Source organism: Vicugna pacos, chromosome 4 (genome assembly GCF_048564905.1).
Source record: "Vicugna pacos chromosome 4, VicPac4, whole genome shotgun sequence".
In the NCBI taxonomy this organism is placed as follows: domain Eukaryota; kingdom Metazoa; phylum Chordata; class Mammalia; order Artiodactyla; family Camelidae; genus Vicugna; species Vicugna pacos.
In genome coordinates, this window is record NC_132990.1 from 284,107 (window position 1) to 302,650 (window position 18,544).

General features: G+C 38.1%; 1 protein-coding gene and 1 pseudogene across 4 annotated transcripts in view; both read left to right on the plus strand.

Moving 5' to 3' along the window:
* LOC140695934 (uncharacterized) overlaps nucleotides 1-18,544 on the plus strand; it is a 107,919-nt gene that overhangs the window by 73,208 nt on the left and 16,167 nt on the right. The window lies entirely within an intron of this gene.
* On the plus strand, nucleotides 10,512-12,151 carry LOC140695779 (pyruvate dehydrogenase E1 component subunit beta, mitochondrial pseudogene; annotated as a pseudogene).

Here is an 18,544-nt window from a genome sequence, read left to right on the forward strand (position 1 = left end):
CTTACATCGAAGAGGAAATTGTAGAGAAATTAGAAAATATTCAAACAGAATGATGATGGGAATACAACATATCAAAACTTGTGGGAGGCCAACCTGGGCAGTTTTGCCTTGCTAGCCCTCCAGCCATGCCCTGCACCACTCCTGGAACTAGGATGTGTGTGCCAGCCCCACCCTCAGTTTCCAACTTGGAGACACATGCTCTCATTGATGAGGTTACAAGGTTTAGCACTGAGGATAAGCAAGGGGGCTTAGCAGTTGGGGAGTGGTTGGAACAAATACCCTACAGGCCTTACCTGCTTGGTTTCTCAGACTTGAACAGAGGCAGCAACACGTGGCCACAGTTGCATGCTTGCCAATTGCCTGATGAGCCACTTGGCATTTTGCTGCATTTCTTGGGTCTCAGACACACTGGGCCAGAAAGCAAGGTCTCCTTTGCTTAATGAGAAAGAAAACTTTAGGACAGAAACATAGGCTCTGCCTTCAGAGGACTGATGTTGAGAAAATTCACATATACAACCTAAGTCAAAACAGGCAGCCCTACAATAAAGATGGAGACAAAGCATCTTCTTTTGTAAAAGCAGAAATCACAGGTGATGGTTCCTTCTTGGCATTGGGAATAACTTGAGGAGTGGTTCTCAGGAGCCTGGGCTTAGCGAGAGCTTGTAACACTGGCTCAGGTTAGATTCTTCCCAGTCCCTCCCTGAAGAACTCTGTTGTGTTTCTGGCAAGTCACTCTGCCCCAGATAACTCCATAGGAGCAAGAACCCAGGGATTTGATGAGTGTAGGAGCAATGCCAGTCTAAACTCCGACTTTCCTACAAGGAGAGTAATTCTTCAAGAAGAAGAACCCATGAACGTGCCATTTGTGGCAGAAGCTTCATGTTTGTTATGCGCTCAGACAATATCAGAAAATTCATTCCGGCGAGAAATCATTGTGTGTGGTAATGGTAGTAACTGCTTCACTGAAAGCTCAAAACTTAGTATCAGAGGATTCATACTGGAGGGAAACTTTTCAAGAGTACTGAGTGTTTAAAAAGCTTCAGTCTAAATTCTGATCTTCTGCATTAGAGATTTCATGTTGGAGAGAAACCTTATGAATGTAGTAAGTGTAGGAGAATACTCAAATCCATCTCAAATCTCTTGGCATCAGAGCTTCCATTTAGAAGAGAAATGCCAACAATCTGGTGAGTGTGACATAGCCTTTAGTTAGAGCTCACTCCTTGTTCTCCCACTCATAGGGAGAATCCCTGTTAGTCTAAGGTGTATGAGAAGCGCTTTTATTTTATCTCTGTCTTACATATGGCTCAACACCAAAGAATCTACTTCAGAGAGAATCTCTACAGGTGTAGTGAATGTAAGAGAGGCTTCGTTTTGAGCTCTCAACTTGGACAGAACCAGGGAACTTATAGCATAGGAAAAAAGCCATACAAATGTACTATCTGTAGGTAGCGCTTCAGCCTGAGCTCCCACCATCCTTACCACCACAGATTCCCCTCTGGTGGGAAGCTCTATGGATGCAGTAAGTGTAGGAAAGCCTTCTGTCAAACTGGAAACCTTATTCAGTGTTGAAAGCTACACTAGAGAGAAATCCCACATGTTAGTCTGCTAGGGCTGCCATAAAAGAATCATGGACAAAATGGCTTAAACAACAGAAATTTTATTTTCTCATGGTTCTGGGAGCTGGAAAATCTTAAAATCAAGGTGCAGTCAATTCAGTTCCTGGTGAGATCTCTCTTCAAGGCTGTAGATGGCTGGTCTCGGGCTGTGTGCTCACAGCAGAGACAGTTCTTGTATCTCTTTCTCTTATGAGGAACCATGCCTATTGGGTCAAGGCGCCACACCTATGACCTCACTTATCAACCTTTATGCTTCCTTAGAGGCCCGATCTCTAAATATAACCAAGTTGGGGTGAGGACTTAAACATAATCTTGGGAGACATAATTCAGTCCATAGAATTACAACTGTGGACCCTCAGAATTCATGTCCTTCTCACATGAACATGATTTATTTCATTTTAACAACCCCCCAACTCTTAACTCATACCAGCATCAACTTTAAAGTCCAAAGTCTCATCTAAATATCTAAATCAGACATAAATAGAGGTACCATTCATCCTGAGGCAAAATTCCTCTCCAGTTGTGAACTTGTGAAACCAGACAAGTTATGTACTTCCAAAATAAAATGATGAACAGAAGTAGGATACACATTCCCATTACAAAAGGAAGAATCAGAAAGAAGATAGGGTGATGGATTCTAACCAGTCCAAAACCTAGCAAGATAAATTGTATTAGCTCTTAAGGCTGGAGAATAACCCTCTTTGGTTTGACGTTCCCCTCTCCAGGCCCACTGAGCTGGTAGTGCCCTTTGGGCTCAGAGGGGTGACCCTCCCTCTGCTGCAGTCTGAGAGTGCAGTGCTGAACCCAGGGAGTAGCAGCCTTGCTTCCTGGGCCTGTGATGGGATTGGAGGTCCTGACAACTTATGAATAGCTTCCAGGGTCATTATTCCCTTTCCTTGAAGTACGATGCATGTGTGCAACCTTCCTGTTCCTTCCTGTTTTCTGAGTTGACTTTAGTCCCAGCTGCAGTGTTTTTGCTGGTCTACTTCCACCTCTTCCTGGCTTGTGCTGAGATAACTGATTAAATTCATGGTTCATACCCATACTGATCACATTAGCAAATTGTTGTTCAGACATACCCTCTTCAGAATAAGTTTTCTCTCTTTACTTTTTTTTTTTTCCCAATGTGGGAAGGCTTAAAATTTTCTAGTCTTCAGTTGGGGTTCCTGTTCACTTAATTTCTTCTTCAATTCATCTCTTTTCACATTTTACTGTAAGCAGTCAGGAGGAACCAAGCCATGTTGTCCATGTTTGAAATCTCCTCAGTTAAATACCCAGTCTCATCACTCACAGAAAGTTCAACCTCACACAAAACGTTAGAACACAGTTCAGTCAAGTTCTTTGCCATGTTGCAATAAGGATCACCTTTCCTGCAGTTTCCAATAACCTGTTGCTTATTTCCATCTGAGACATCACCAGAATGGCTTTTAATGTCTGTATTTTGCCAATATTCTTTGCATGATTATTTATGTATTCTCTAAGAAGGTGAAAAATTTCTCTTTAGCTCTCTTTTCATTCTGAGCCCTCATGAAAATCACCTCTGACATTTGTATTTCTACCAACACTCCCTTCACATGAATCTCAGGTTTTTACAGGATGCAGCACAAAATTCTCTCAGCCTCTACCCATCACAGTGTCAAAGCACCCCACTGTCAGTACCAAAATCTATATTAGTCTGCTAGGGCTGCCATAACAAGGGCCATAGACGGGTCACTTAAACAGCAGAAATTTATTCTAACAGTTTTCAAGGCTTGAAAGTTAAGATCAAGGTACTGGCTGATGAGGTTCCTGGTGAAGGCTTTCTTCCTGGTTTGCAGACTTGCTGCCTTCTCATTGTGTCCTCATATAGAGACAGAGAGTGAGCTCTCATCTCTTCCTCTTAAAAGGCACCAACCCTATCAGGACCTCACCTTTATGAGCTCATGTTAACTTTCCTTGCAGGCCATGTTTTCAAATATAGACACATTGTGCACTTCAACGTAAATTTTGGAAGGACACAATTTAGTCTACAGCACCACACAAATGTTATGCATGTGGAAAACCTTTAGTCAAAATTCACAACAAGTGACAGAAAACACAAGTGAAAATTCACAGAGGGGTGGACTGAACCTTTTAAATACAGTGAATGTGAAACTCTGGATTTGTTCAATGTCAGAGAAGTGATAGAAGGAGAGAGGGTCTAGATACAGGTGACATGTAAGAAGTTTCCATGTGCTAAGCCCACATGGATCCTGACTGCACATTAGAGCAGTGACACCACAAAGAGTCAGGAGCATTGGGAAGATTCTGATGATACTCAGTGTATGCAGGATTGTGAAAGCCCTGTTAATAGTGTCAGTTTCCGATTTGTTGAAAGTATTATGATTCTGGGCCATCTGCTAGGATGTGGAAAGTGTCGTTGGAAACACACCTTCTTGAGAATGACTTTAAAATTTTTTGTTGATGTGAAATTCACATAACAAAATCAGCCATCTTCATATGTACAATTCAGGGGCATTTAGTACACTAACAATGTTGTACAACCATCACCTCTGTCTAGTTCCAGCACTTACTTTTTCATTACTCTCAAAGAAGTCATTAAGCAATCAGTCCCTATTTGCGCCGCTCCCCAGATACTGACAACCATTAACCTGCTTTATGTCTCTATGGATTCACCTGTTGTGGATATTTCATATAAATACGATCATACAATTAAAGAAAAAACAGTCTGTGATATCAAAAATGGCAGAGCAAGGAAATCCATGGCTCTGAAGTCATTAAGCAATCAGTCCCTATTTGCGCCGCTCCCCAGATACTGACAACCATTAACCTGCTTTATGTCTCTATGGATTCAACTGTTGTGGATATTTCATATAAATAGGATCATACAATTAAAGAAAAAACAGTCTGTGATATCAAAAATGGCAGAGCAAGGAAATCCATGGCTCTGTACCTGCTCAAAAGCAACTGATGAGCTGCCAGAAACTGTTAACTTTCCATTAACTTTTGTATAACTTTGGAGTATTGTCAAAAACTGGAAGATCTGGTGAAGACAGTAGCTCCTACTTTGTGGCAGGAGAGTCCTGTGGCATTTTAAACTGCCTCCCTACCGACTATCCATGAGGAAGCCCAGGCACAAAGACTTCACATCAGCTATCTTAAATATGCATAAAAACATAAAGGAAACCGTGGATGTGGGAGGAAAGGAACTAGGTCAACAATGCTTGCACAAATAGAAAAAATCATAAAGGGAAGTTATGAAAAGGAATCAGATAGAAATCCTGGACTGCATAGCTCAGTAACTGAAGTGAAAAATTCATTATAGATATTCACAGCATATTTAAACAGGCAAAATACAGTCATTGCACTTGAAAATACTTCAACTGAGTTTACCCATTCTGAGGAATATAGAAAGTAAAGAATAATGAAAGAGGAACAGAGCATGAGAGACCTACATGACACCATTTGGTGTATATCCATACACATAATGGGAATTGCAGAGGGAAAGGAAAGAGAGCATTTCAAGAAATAATTTACAGAAATGTACTCAAATTTGATAAAAGGCATAAACCTATGTTTCCAAGGCACTCAACCAGCTACAAGTAGGATAAACTCAAAAAGATCCACACTAAGAAATAGAGTCAAATTGTCAAAACCTAAACACAGGACTTTGAAAGCAGCAAGTAGCTGTTACCTACAAGAAATCCTCAAATAAGATTAACAAGTGAGTTCTTATTGGAAACCACAGAGGCTACCAGTCAGTAAGATGACATTTTAAGTCTAGAAAGGAAAACTACCAATTACGAATTCTATATCTGACAAATTATTCTTGGAGAATGAAGGAGAAATTCAGATGTTACCAGATAAAACCTGAGAGAGCTCACTAGTAGACCTGCTCCACACACACACACACACACACACACACACACACACACACACAGACACAAGCTGAAATGAAAGGACACTAGATAGTAATTCTAAGCCTAGGAAAGTAAAATGAACACTAGTACATAGGTTAATATAAAAGCCAGTAATAATATGCTTTTTGTTTGATTTATAACTTCGGCTTTTTCTATATGATTTAAGGCAAACATACAAAAAGTATTAATCTAAGTTAGTGGGCATACAATGTATGAGGATGTAACCTTGGACAATTACAAAACAAGGTGGGAGGGATGGGAAAGTATAGGAGCAGAGTGTTTGTATATTGTTTTAATGAAGTTGCTGGAGTTCTACAAATTTAGCATGTGAATTATAATCTACACGGTAACCTCTAAGAAAATATTTAAAATATATACAGAAAATGAAAGAAGGGAGTACAAGTGTTAAATTACAAAAAAAAGTTAATATTTTAAAAAGCAGTAATGGAGGAACTGAGGAACAGAAGACATACACAGAAAATAAAAGGCCAAGTGGCAAAAATAAATCCTTTTTTATTAATCACATAAAGTGAAAATAGAATAAACTCCTCAATCAAAAGGCATAGCTTAGCAGGTTGAATTGAAAACTCAAAATCTGCACATACTGCTTATCAGAGACTCACGTTAGATACATGACCATAAAGGGGTTGAAAGTACAAGGATGGAAAAAAGATATTTCATAAAAACAATAACCAAACGAGAGCTGGAATGAGTGTATCATGAGACAAAATAGATTTTAAATCAAGAAAAGATGACAAGAGATGAAGAAAGACATCATATATTGATAAAAATTTCACTACAGAAAGAAATAAGAAATATATATACATATGTGTATATATATATGTGTATGTATGTGTATATATATATCTACACACACACACACACACACACCCCCCTAACAAATATGTCCCAACATATATGGAGTAAAAAATGGGCAAAATTGAAGAGAAAAATAGTTCTACAATAATATTTGGAGACTTCAATACCCAACTGTCTATACTACACAAAGCAGACAGACAAGAAGTCAACAAGAAAATGTAGAACTTGTTCAACACTATAAATCAATCACACCTAACATTTGTATACAGAACACACCACCCAAGAACAGCAAACAGTATGTTCCACTCAAGTGCACATGGAACAATCTCTAGGGTAGACCATATGTGAGGCCAGAGGTAAGTCATAATAGTTTGAAATAATTGAAATCATACAAAATAACTTTTCTTTTTACAATGAAATGAAACTAGAAATGAATAAGAGAAAGAACTCTGGAAAATTCACAAATATGTGGAAATTAAGTAACATACTCTTAACCAATGTATCAAAGAGGAAAAATCACGAGAAAGTTAGACAATACTCGGAGAGACAAATGAAAATGAAATCATGATATACCAGAAGTTATGGAATACAGTGAAAGGGGTGCTTGGAGAGAAATTTATAGCTGTAAATACATAATTAAAGAAGAAAGATCTCAAATTAATACCCAAATTGTATGACTTACATAACTAGAAAAAGAAGAGCAAACTAAACCAAAGCTGGCAGAAGCAAGGAAATAATAGAAAAATACAGCAAAAAGCAAAGACAACTAAACTAGAGAATAGAAAGATGATTGAGATGTCAACAAAACCCAAAATTGGCTCCTTAGAAAGATCAACAAAACTGACAAGACTTTATCTAAATTGACTAATAAAAAGAAGACTATTAAAAACAGAAATAAAATTGGAAACATCATTTTTTAAGAATAAAAATGACTATAAGGAAATACTATTCAAGTTGGCTACCTGAGGTGAAATGAACAATTTTTTAGAAATGCACGTCTGTCTAAACAGACTCAGGAAAGAAGGGAAATTCTGGATAGATCTATAACTAGTTAGAATATTGGATCACTAATTAAGAAAAAAAAAAAAAACCTCCCTGCGTAGAAAAGCTCACAATGAGATGGCTTCACTTGTTAATTCTACTAAATATATAAAGAAGAGCTGACACAAATCTTTCTCAAACTGTTCCCCAAAGTATTGCAGAGGACATTTCCTCACTCATTCTTTGAGAACACATTGCTCTGATTCTGGAAGTCTCAGACAAAGACATTTCCAGAAAAGAAGACTCTAGGTAGTATTCCTTACATGAACATAGAGACAAAAATCCTCACCAGGATATTCCCACAGCAAATTCAGCGGCCCATTAGAAGCACTGTACCACATGACCAAGTGGGAGTTACTCTCAGAATGCAAGAATATTTCAAAATCTTAAAATCCTGTAATACACTACCTTAAGAGAATTAAGGATAAAAACCGCCTGATAATCTCAACTGATGAAGAAAAAGCATCTGATGAAATTGAACACTTTTTTCATGATAAGAACACTCAGTAAACTAAGAATAGAAGGAAACTTCCTCAACATGATAAAGACTTTATTATATGCAAAATCTACATTAATATTGTTCTTCATGATGAAAGACTGAAAGTGTTTCCCTGAAGAACAGAACAAGATAAGGATGCCAGCTTTTGCTACTTTTGTTCAACATAGTATTGGCAGTTCTAACTGAATAATTAGGCAGAAAAAGAAAAGGCATCCAAATTGGAAAAGAAGTAGAATTATTTTTTCATTGAAGGCATGATCTCAAATCTACTCAGCCCTAGAGTGTGCAAAAAAAAAATTTGTTAGAACGAATAAATAAACTGAGGATATTTGCAGAACACAAGATCAACACGCAGAAGTCATTCGTATTTCTGTACATTTCCAAAGAACTATCCAAACAGGAAATGTTAAAAATTTCATTTACAATAGTGTCAAAAAATTCAGCAATAAATTTAACCAAGGACACCTTTGGTGTACACCTTAAACAAGATAACATTGTAACTCACCTATATGTTAATAAAAATAAATTTAAAAATACCTTTCATGTTTGATATAAATAAGAAAATCTATCCTAAAATTTATCTGGAATCTCACAGGACCCTGAATAGCCAAAACGATATTGAAAAAGGAAGAGGAGTTTGGAAGATCCACATTGCTTGATTTCAATACTTTATACCAAACTACAAGCAGTGACAAAACACATACTGCCATAAGTAGAAAGAGAGAGATCAATGGAGCAGGACTGAGACCCCAGAAATGTATCCCTCATATATCTATGGTCAGTTGATTAAAAAAATTGTTTTTAATTTAGTTATTTATTTTTGTTGGTGGAGGTAATTAGGTTTATTTACTTATTTATATATTTTCTTTTTAATGGAAGTACTGGGGATTGAACCCACGACCTTGTGCATGCTAGGCAAGCAGTCTACCACTGAGCTATACCCTCCCCTATGGTCAGTTTATTTTTGACAAGGATGCCAAGACCATCCAACTGAAAAAGAACAATTTATACAAGTGGTGCTTGAAAAGCTGGATATCCACAGCTGAAAGAACTTGAGATGGATGAAAAATTAGAAAGCCTCTGCAGAGAAATAGAAGATGTAATGAATCCAGTGCATGGAAATTTCAGAACTGAGAAATCCATACCTGAAAGAAAAAGCTCAATAGATGGGCTTATGAGCAGATTAGAAGTAACAGAGAAGTCGTTGAACTAGAACATAAAATAGAAATTATCCAGTCTGTTGAAAAGGAAGAAAGTATACTAGGCAAAAAAAAAAAAAAAAAAAAAAAAAAAAAAGAATAGTCTCAAAAACTGTAGGAGTATAACCAAATATTTAACATTTGTGTCATTCCTGTTGTAGAAGAACAAGCAAAGAAGGGTGGGGTTGAAAAAGTATTAGACGACTCAGTTGGCTGAAAACTTCCTAAATTTGACAAGATATAAATTTACAGATTCAAAAAGCTGAGTGTATCCCAGACATGATACACCCACTATAATCCATGCCAAGATAGATGATAATGAATCTTCTGAAGATTAAAAATGAAGAAAACATCTTGACATCGGCTAGAGAATATAACACATTACTTATAGGGGTAGAACTATTACGGTGGTAGTGAATTTCTCATCAGAAATGACAAAGGTTAGATGGAAGTGATGCAATGTTTTTCAGGTGCTGAAAGAATTTTAAGCCCCAAGTCCTGTATGAAATAAAAACATTTTTCATAAATTAAGGGAAACCGGGACATTCCCAGATGAGGGAAGACTCGGAATTTATTTCCAGGAGAATGAGGAAAGGTAATTTTATAAATGAAAAGGAAACAGAGGGAACCTTGGAACATCTGTGTGCAGTAAAGAGTTAACAGAGCAGCTTGAGACTGCTTTGGCCGGCACTGGGATCTTGCATTTCAAGCAGGCTGGTATCATTCTCAGAATTGATATGAATCGCTCTCACTGCCTAAAACTATGCAAACAGCATGGTTTATGCTTTCCTTCTGGAATCTTGAATTTTGGTATGTGCTAGGCAGGTGCCTGAGTGACCAGCCTACCATTAAAAAAGTTGGGCGCTGAGTGTCTAATGAGCTTCCTTGTTAGACAACGTTTAATGCATGTTGTCACAAATCCTTGTTGGAAAATTGTGTCACGTGCTACTGGGAGAGGATTGTTGGAGGTTTATTCCCAGTTTCCTCTGAACTTTCTCTCATACCATTTCCCTTTGTTGATTTTGCTGTGTATCCTTTTGTTGTGATTATAGCCAGGCATGCAGCTATATGATTGATGTTTTGAGTCTTTCTAGTGAACATCAAACTTGGAGATGGTCTTAGGAACCTTGCACAATCAGGAAGGAAGAAAACACCATAAGGAAAAATACAGGTGACTGGAGTAGGTACTCCTCTTACGTATGATTTCTCTAAACTAATTTTGATGGTTGAAGCAACGTATTACATGATCTGAGGTGATTCTAAATGTGTATATCGGAAGTACTTAAGAAAATTATATTTTAAACAGGAAGGGCAAGAGGATATAATGGGAGGTAAGGTTTGCATACTTCTAGCCAGTAAGATGACAATCCCAGAAGACATAAGTTATATACACATAATGTAGCACCTAGACCAACAACAAGAAAAGCTATACAAAGAGATACAGCAAAAAACACTATAGATAAACAAACACAGAATTCTTAAAAAAAAAAAAAGTTCAAGAAACCCGGGAGTCAGTAATACGGAAGCGGGAGCACAAAGAGGAAACCAAATTAAAATGGTCGAAATACATCAACTAAAAGTGAGAGACTCTTACAGTGGATTAAAAAAACTGAGGTTAACTATACTTCAAAAGCAAAGAAAGAGGACACGGTCAAGATGGCGGTGGTGGCTGGCCTAGCGCAGAGACCCCTCCAGCAGGTCTCCGGGCTGCTGAGGAGGCGCTTCCACCAGACGGCGCCGGCGGCGCTGCAGATGATAGTTCATGTGGCTATAAATGAAGGTATGAATGAAGAGCTGGAAAGAGATGAGAAGGTATTTCTGCTTCGGGAAGAAGTTGCCCAGTATGATGAGGTATATAAGGTTAGTCGAGGTCTGTGGAAGAAATATGGAGATAAGAGGATCATCGACACTCCCATATCTGAGTTGGGCTTTATTGGAATTGCTGTAGGTGCAGCGATGGCTGGGTTGTGGCCCATTTGTGAGTTTATGACCTTCAGTTTCTCTATGCAAGCCATTGACCAGGTTATAAACTCAGCTGCCAAGACCTACTACATGTCGGGGGGGCCTTCAATCTGTGCCCATAGTTTTCAGGGGGCCCAATGGTGCCTCAGCTGGCATGGCTGCCCAACAGTCCCAGTGCTTTGCTGCCTGGTATGGACACTGCCCAGGCTTAAAGGTGGTCAGCCCCTGGAGTTCAGAGGATGCCAAAGGACTTATTAAATCAGCCATTCAGGATAACAATGCAGTGGTGACGGTGGAGAATGAATTGATGTATGGAGTTCCTTTTGAACTTCCCTCGGAAGCTCAGTCAAAAGATTTTCTGATTCCTATTGGAAAAGCCAAAATAGAAAGGCAAGGGACACACGTAACCATAGTTTCCCATTCAAGTCCTGTGGGCCACTCCTTAGAAGCTGCGACAGTGCTGTCTAAAGAGGGAATTGAATGTGAGGTGACAAATATGCGAACCGTCAGACCAATGGACATTGAAACAATAGAAGCCAGTGTCATGAAGACCAATCATCTCGTAACTGTGGAAGGAGGCTGGCCACAGTTCGGAGTAGGAGGTTAAGTTTGTGTTAGGATCATGGAAGGCCCTGCATTCAATTTCCTGGATGCTCCTGCAGTTTGAGTCACTGGTGCTGATGTCCCTATGCCTTATGCAAAGATTCTAGAAGACAATTCTGTACCTCAGGTTAAAGACATCATATTTGCAATAAAGAAAACACTGAATATTTAGTTCTGACCTGAATTTCAAGTCACTCGGATTTACCTAAAATACCTGCTGAGACTTCACCTGGATTGTCTGTAAGACCTCATGACTCATTGTCATCTCTAAAGTAACAACACAGATGTTTTTGTACTGGAAAGAAGTTTAAATGTTTGTATGTGGAAAAATTCTCCTGCCTAGGTTCCATGCTTTTTTGGTCTGTTACAGTTGCCATGTTCTTTGAATAAGATGACTGTTAAACTTTATCCTCTCACTAGAAGGGCAAGGTATGAACATGACAGAGTCCTGATGAATGATATCTCCAAAGAAAAGATAACTTACATGTAAAAAATAAAAGCATATAATCTACATTTACTGTTAGATTGTTTTGATAAGGGATAAAGGAATTCCTAACTATGAAAAGCAAAACAAAAAAAAAAAAAAACAAAGAAAGAGCCACGAGCTTTTCTCTCGTGACTACAACAAAACCACAACTGACTGCTAAAGAACCATGAAAAAAAAAAAAAAAGACTGGAACCCAGCAAAAAAGATCTTCTTCAACTGGAAACATAAAGAGGGAACCACAGTGGAACAGTAGGAGGGGCGTCCTCATGATATAACTTGACCCCATACCCCTTGGGTGGGCACCCGCATGCTGAAGGCTAATGAGTAGCAGAGACCCTCCCATAGGAGTGAGAGTTGGAGCCCCATGTCAGGCTCCCCTGCCTGGGGTTCTGGCATTGGGAAGAGGAGGAGACACCAGGACATGTGGTTTTGAAGCCCAGTGGGGCTTATCTCCAGAAGCCCCACAGGACTGGGGCAAACAGACTTCACTCTCTTGGGAAGCATACATAGAATCTCACATGCACCAGGTCCAAGGGTGGAGGCAGTTATTTCATAGCAATCTGGGCCAGACCTGCCTGTTGGTTTTGGAGGGTCTCCTGGAGAGGTAGGGCATGGCTGTAGCTCACCCAGGGGACATAAAAGCTGGTGGCAGATCTTCTGGAAATGTTCAGCTACATGAGCCTTCCTGGAGGCTGACATCTTGATTGGTTCATTAGCACCTAGAGCCAGCCCCACCCAACAGCCCATAGGGAAGCCTCAGGCCAAACAGCATACAGGGTGGGAATACAGCCACACCCATCAGCAGACTTCCTAAGCCACTAAGGCCTCTCGATACAGCCTTACCCTCCAGAGGTCCAGGACCAAGCTTCACCCAGCAGTGGGCAGGCACTGGCTTCTGCCAGGAAACCTGTGTAAGCTTCTAGTCCAGCCTCATCCAACAGGGAGTAGATATCAGAAATAAAACAATAATCCCCAAGTCTGTGGAATGAATCCACAAACACAGGCCAAACTACACTGGGACCAACTGGCTCTTGGCCCTTGGGTGACAAGAGAGGAGTGTACTGCTGGGATGCATAGGACCTCTCCCACAGGGGGCCACCTCTCCAAGGTCAAGAAACATAACTAAGCTACCTAAAAATACAAATAGATAGACAGTCAATATGAAGTAGCAGAGGAATATCTCCTAGGCCAAGGCACAAGATAAAATCCCAGAAGAAGAAGTAAGTGATGAGGAGATAGGCAATTTATCTGAGAAAGAGTTTAAAGTAAGGATGGTAAAGATGTTCTGAGAACTCAAGAGAAGTACAGATGCACAGAGTGAAGTTTTTAGCAAAGATTTGGAAAATACAAAGAATACCAAACAGTTGAATAAAATCACTGAAATGAATAACACACTAGAAGGAAACAAGGATACAAGGAAACAAGAATAGACTACATGAGGCAGAAGAATGGATCAATGAGCTAGAAGACAGAATAGTGGAAATCATTACTACAGAACAGAAAAAAGAAAAAAGAATGAAAAGAGATGACGATAGTTTAGGAGAACTCTGGGACAACATGAAATATATTATTATTCACATTATAGGGATCCCAGAAAGAGAAAAGAGAGAAAGGACCTGAGAAAATTTTTGGAGAGATAACCAAAAAATCCCCCAACTTGAGAAAGGAAAGAGTCACCCAAGTCCAACAAGTGCAGAGAGTTCCACACAAGATCAACCCAAAGAGGAACACACTGAGACACACAGTAATCAAAGTGACAAAAATCAAGGATGAGGAGAAAATATTAAAATTAGCAAGAGAAAAGCAACAAATAACACACAAGGGAGCTCCCATAAGGTTATCAGCTGATTTTTCAGCAGGAACTCTACAGGCCAGAAGGGAGTGGTATGATATATTTAAAGTGATGAAAGGGGAAAACAACCAAGAATACTCTATCCAGCAAGGCTCTCATTCAGACTTGATGGAGAAATCAAAAGATTAATATAAACAAAAGCTAAAAGATTTCAGCACCACCAAACCAGCTTTACAACAAATGTTGGAGGAACTTCTCTAGTCATCAAACCATAAGAAAAAAGAACAAAAAGAAGAAAGATTTTTAAAAAATCTACAAAAGATTGCTTTGGCAGTTTGGAGTCTTTTATGGTCCCATATAAATTTTGAAATTGTTCTAGTTCTGTGAAAAATACCATTAGTATTTTGGCAGGGGTTGCTTTGGGTCTGTGGATTGCTTTAGGTAGGATGACCATTTTAAAAACTTTGATTCTTCCAATCCAAGAGCACAAGGTATCTTTCCATTTCTTTGTGTCATCTTCAGTTTCCTCCATCAGTTTCCTCCATCTTCAATTTCCTCCAACAACAGTTTTCAGAGTTTGGGTAACCTCCTTGGTTAAGTTTATTTCTAGGTATTTTGTTGTTTTTGATGAAATGGAAATGTTTATGCCAGTTATAAAATTCCGGTTTTTGAAGTGAAAAGAAAACAAAGTGAATGAAGGGCTGCAAATGGCAAAATATCCTTCTTTCTTATGGGCAAATTGTATTCCATTACATATATTTGCTGCTTCTTCCTTATCCGTTCATCTACTGATGTGCACTTAAGATACCTCCATATCTTGTTGTAAAGTTGTAAAGAATATTGCCATTAATAGCTGGGTGTATGTATCTTTTTGTATTCTTTTTTTGAGGTTGGCTTTATTCCTTTGATAACTATGTAAGTTAAAAAGCTAAAGCTCTATAAACATTCTTAGAAACAACAGTACATATATGTAAATTAAAAAATATGTGTAGTATATTGTGTATATGTGTTTATCTGCAATATATTGTATATGTACAGCCAAATAGTAACAATCCTACCTAATAAAACTGAAAAATGAACTCATAGGGGAAAGATCAGATTTGCAGTTACCAGAGGTGGGTGCTGGGGGCATCTGAATCAGATGAAGGTAGCCAAAAGATACAAACTTCCAGTTATAAGATAAATAAGTACAAAGGATGTAAAAAAATTTTAACTGTAACAACTTTAATATTAATTAGAACAATTAATGTGATTAATTAGAACAAACAATGTGATGCTCTGCATGTAACAGCCTTCTTCAGATATTAAAAATCTGAAGTGCCATGTTTACAGACCTTCAGATGGGTTCTGTTCCTTATGACCAAGAATGTCTTTGGGAAGACTTGGTTTCTCCCCCAACCCCATTACATCATGTTTCTAGTCTGTCTCAGTGTCATAGGTCTCACAGCTGTATTTCTAAATTTCATTCTATGACAACCCTCCGCACACACATGAGTGGAGAAGATGCCTGTGTAGCTTCCTCTCTGCTGTATATAATTCCTACTCTTTGCTTCATGTTTTTCCTCCCCTCCCATGAACCCCCGATCTTCCAGGTTCAGAGATACCTTGGCATTCATGATAGGATTTGACCTATTTTTTGACTTGACTGACTGACCCAAGATGACCACTAATCCAAGCAAAACTAATAAAAGAGTTCCAGTTAAAAGAGAGCCTCAGACTATCTCCAGGTGGCTAGAAGTATCATATGTAGACCAAGGAGCTGGGAATAGCTGTCATCTACTGTTGCAGACTGGAGAGCAGAGAAAAAGGGTCCTTTTAGAGGGAGAGGAATTGAGGCACTGGAGAGCATCTTGGTTCTAGTCTGTTCCAGAAGCCCAGTCAGTTGCACATTGCCTTGGGTCTTGGGAGACATCTGGTACATTAATTATATAATTCATCTCTTCCTTCAGAACAAAACAGTCAGTTTCTATTATTTGCAACCAAAAGAATACTATCTAAATAAGCCAGAAAATATATTAAAATCTTTATTTGAAAAAAACCCTATATGCTGTCTAAATCAAATTTCAAGCATAACAGTGTAGACAAGTTAAAAATAAAATGATTTTTCAAAAAGATGCATTATGCAGGCATTAATCAAAAGGCAAGAGTGGCTATATTAATATCAGGCAGGGTAGACTTCAAATCAAAGAATGTTACCAGACACAAGGTGGTGATAAATGTGTTAGTTCATAGATATCTTCAGTGTGTATGCATCAAATAACAAAGCTTCAGAAGGTGTGAAGAGAACTGAAAGGAGAAATAGATCAACAGTTAGAGACATCAACACCCTTCTCTCAATGATGTATAGAATAATTAGACCCCAAATCAGTAACAACTCAACAACACCATCAGCCAACACAATCTAATCAACATTTACAGAACATTCCACCAAACAGTAGCGGAACGCATGTTCTTTTCAAGTGCCCACCGAAACATACACAGTAAGACCTCCATATCCATGGAATCCCCATCTGCAGAATCAGCCAGCAGCAGATTGAAAATTTTTTAAAGAAAGTTCCAAAAAGCAAAATTTGAATTCACCAGAAACTATTTATATAGCATTTCCATTGTATTTACAACCATTTACATAGGATTTACATTGTATTAGGTATTATAAGTAATGTATATGGGAGGATATGTGTAGGTTAAATACAAACACCATGCCGTTTAATAGAGGGCACTTGAGCATCTGCAGGTTTTGGAATATGAGGGGCGTCCTGGAACCAATCCCCTGTGGATACTGAGGGACACCTGTACCAAGATGGACATATCCTGGGCCACAAAACATCACATAAAGTGTAAAAATTGATTTACTTTAACAAATTTTTAAAAATTGAAATTATGCAAAGTATATTGTCTGACCACAGTGGAATCAAACTTAATAAGAGAAAGCTAACAGAAAAATCTCTAAATACTTAGAAAATAGCATACTTTAAAATAATCTGTGCAACAAAAATGATGTCTCAAGGGAAATAAAAACATGCACAAATGTGAATGACAAGGAAAATACAAGATATCAAAGTATGTAGTGCACAGCTGAAGTTGTCCTTAGAGAAAAGTCAGTAGCACTGAATGTGTGTGTTAGAAAACAGGGAGTCTGAAGTCAGTAATCTAAGGTTCTGCCTCGAGAACTTAGAAAAATAAGAGCAAAATAAACTCAGAGGGACAAATGGAAGGGCATAATAAAGACAGAAACAATAAAATTGAAAATAAAAAGAACAGAAAAGTCAGTGAAATAAAGAGCTGATTCTGAGAAAACAATAACATTGAGAAACCTTCAGCAAGACTGGAGGGACAGAGTAGACACAAATTACTGGTATCAGGAATGAAACAAGGGATATTACCACATCATCTGTAGCCATCAGAGAATATCCACCTATAAATTTGACTGCTTAGATTAAAAGGGACTGATTGCTTGAAGAACAAAAGCTACTTTAATTCAGCCATTATGGAATAATTTGAACAGGCCAAAGTCCAATTTGCAATTTAAACCCCCCCACAGAGACAATCTATAGGCCCGGTGATGTTGCTATGAAATTCTGCCACATTTTTAAAGAAGACTTTGATTTCTTAAAATAGGAGTGAGGACTTTCCAATTCACTTTATGGAACAGGTATGATGCTAATAATAAAACTAGATAGACAATAGAAAAAATGAAATCTACTGGTCAACACCTCTCATGAATATAGACACAAAAATCCTTAAATTATTAGCAAAATGAATTCAACAATATATAAAAACAATTATACACCATTACCAGGTATGATTTACTCCAGGGATGCAAGACTGGTTCCATATTTGAAACTCAAAGTACTGTCCATATTAACAGGCTGAAGAAGAAAAACTACATGATATAACTTGGTGATACAGTACAAGCTTTTGACAGAATTCAATAGCCATTTGTGGTGAAAAAAATTTTTAGAATGATAGAAACTTGGGGATTTTTCTACTTGATTGGGGACATCTAAAAAAAACTATTGGTAACATTATTTTTTGTTGTTGTTAACATATACATAACATAACATTTTCACCCATTTTTAAATGTTGACTTCAGTGGCACTAAGTACATTCACAACATGGTCCAGTCATCACCATTCTCCATTTCCAGAACTTTTTCATCTTCCCAGAGTGATAACTCTATCCATTAAACAATAACTTCCTATTCCCCACTCCCCTCCAGTCCCTGGTAACCTTGGTTTTACTTTGTTTCTATATTGTCTGTTTCAGGTACCTGTTGTAAGGGGACTAAAACAGTATTTGTCCTTTATCACTGGTTTTTTTCACTTAGCATAATGTTTTCAAGAGTAATCTCTGAGGAGGGAGGGTATAGCTGAGTGGTAGAGTATTCGCCTAGCATGCCCAAGGTCCTAGGTTCAATCCCCAGTATCTCCATCAAAATAAATAAATAAGCCTAGTTACTTCCCCCCAAACAAACAAAAAACCCCAATAAAACATTTAAATAAGTGCAAAATAAATTTAAAAAAAGAGTAATCTCTGATGTAGCATTTTCTTCTTTTTTAAGGCTAAGTAATATATAATTGTGTTGTATATACATATTGCATTTTTTTTAGTCTATCTGTTGGTGGAC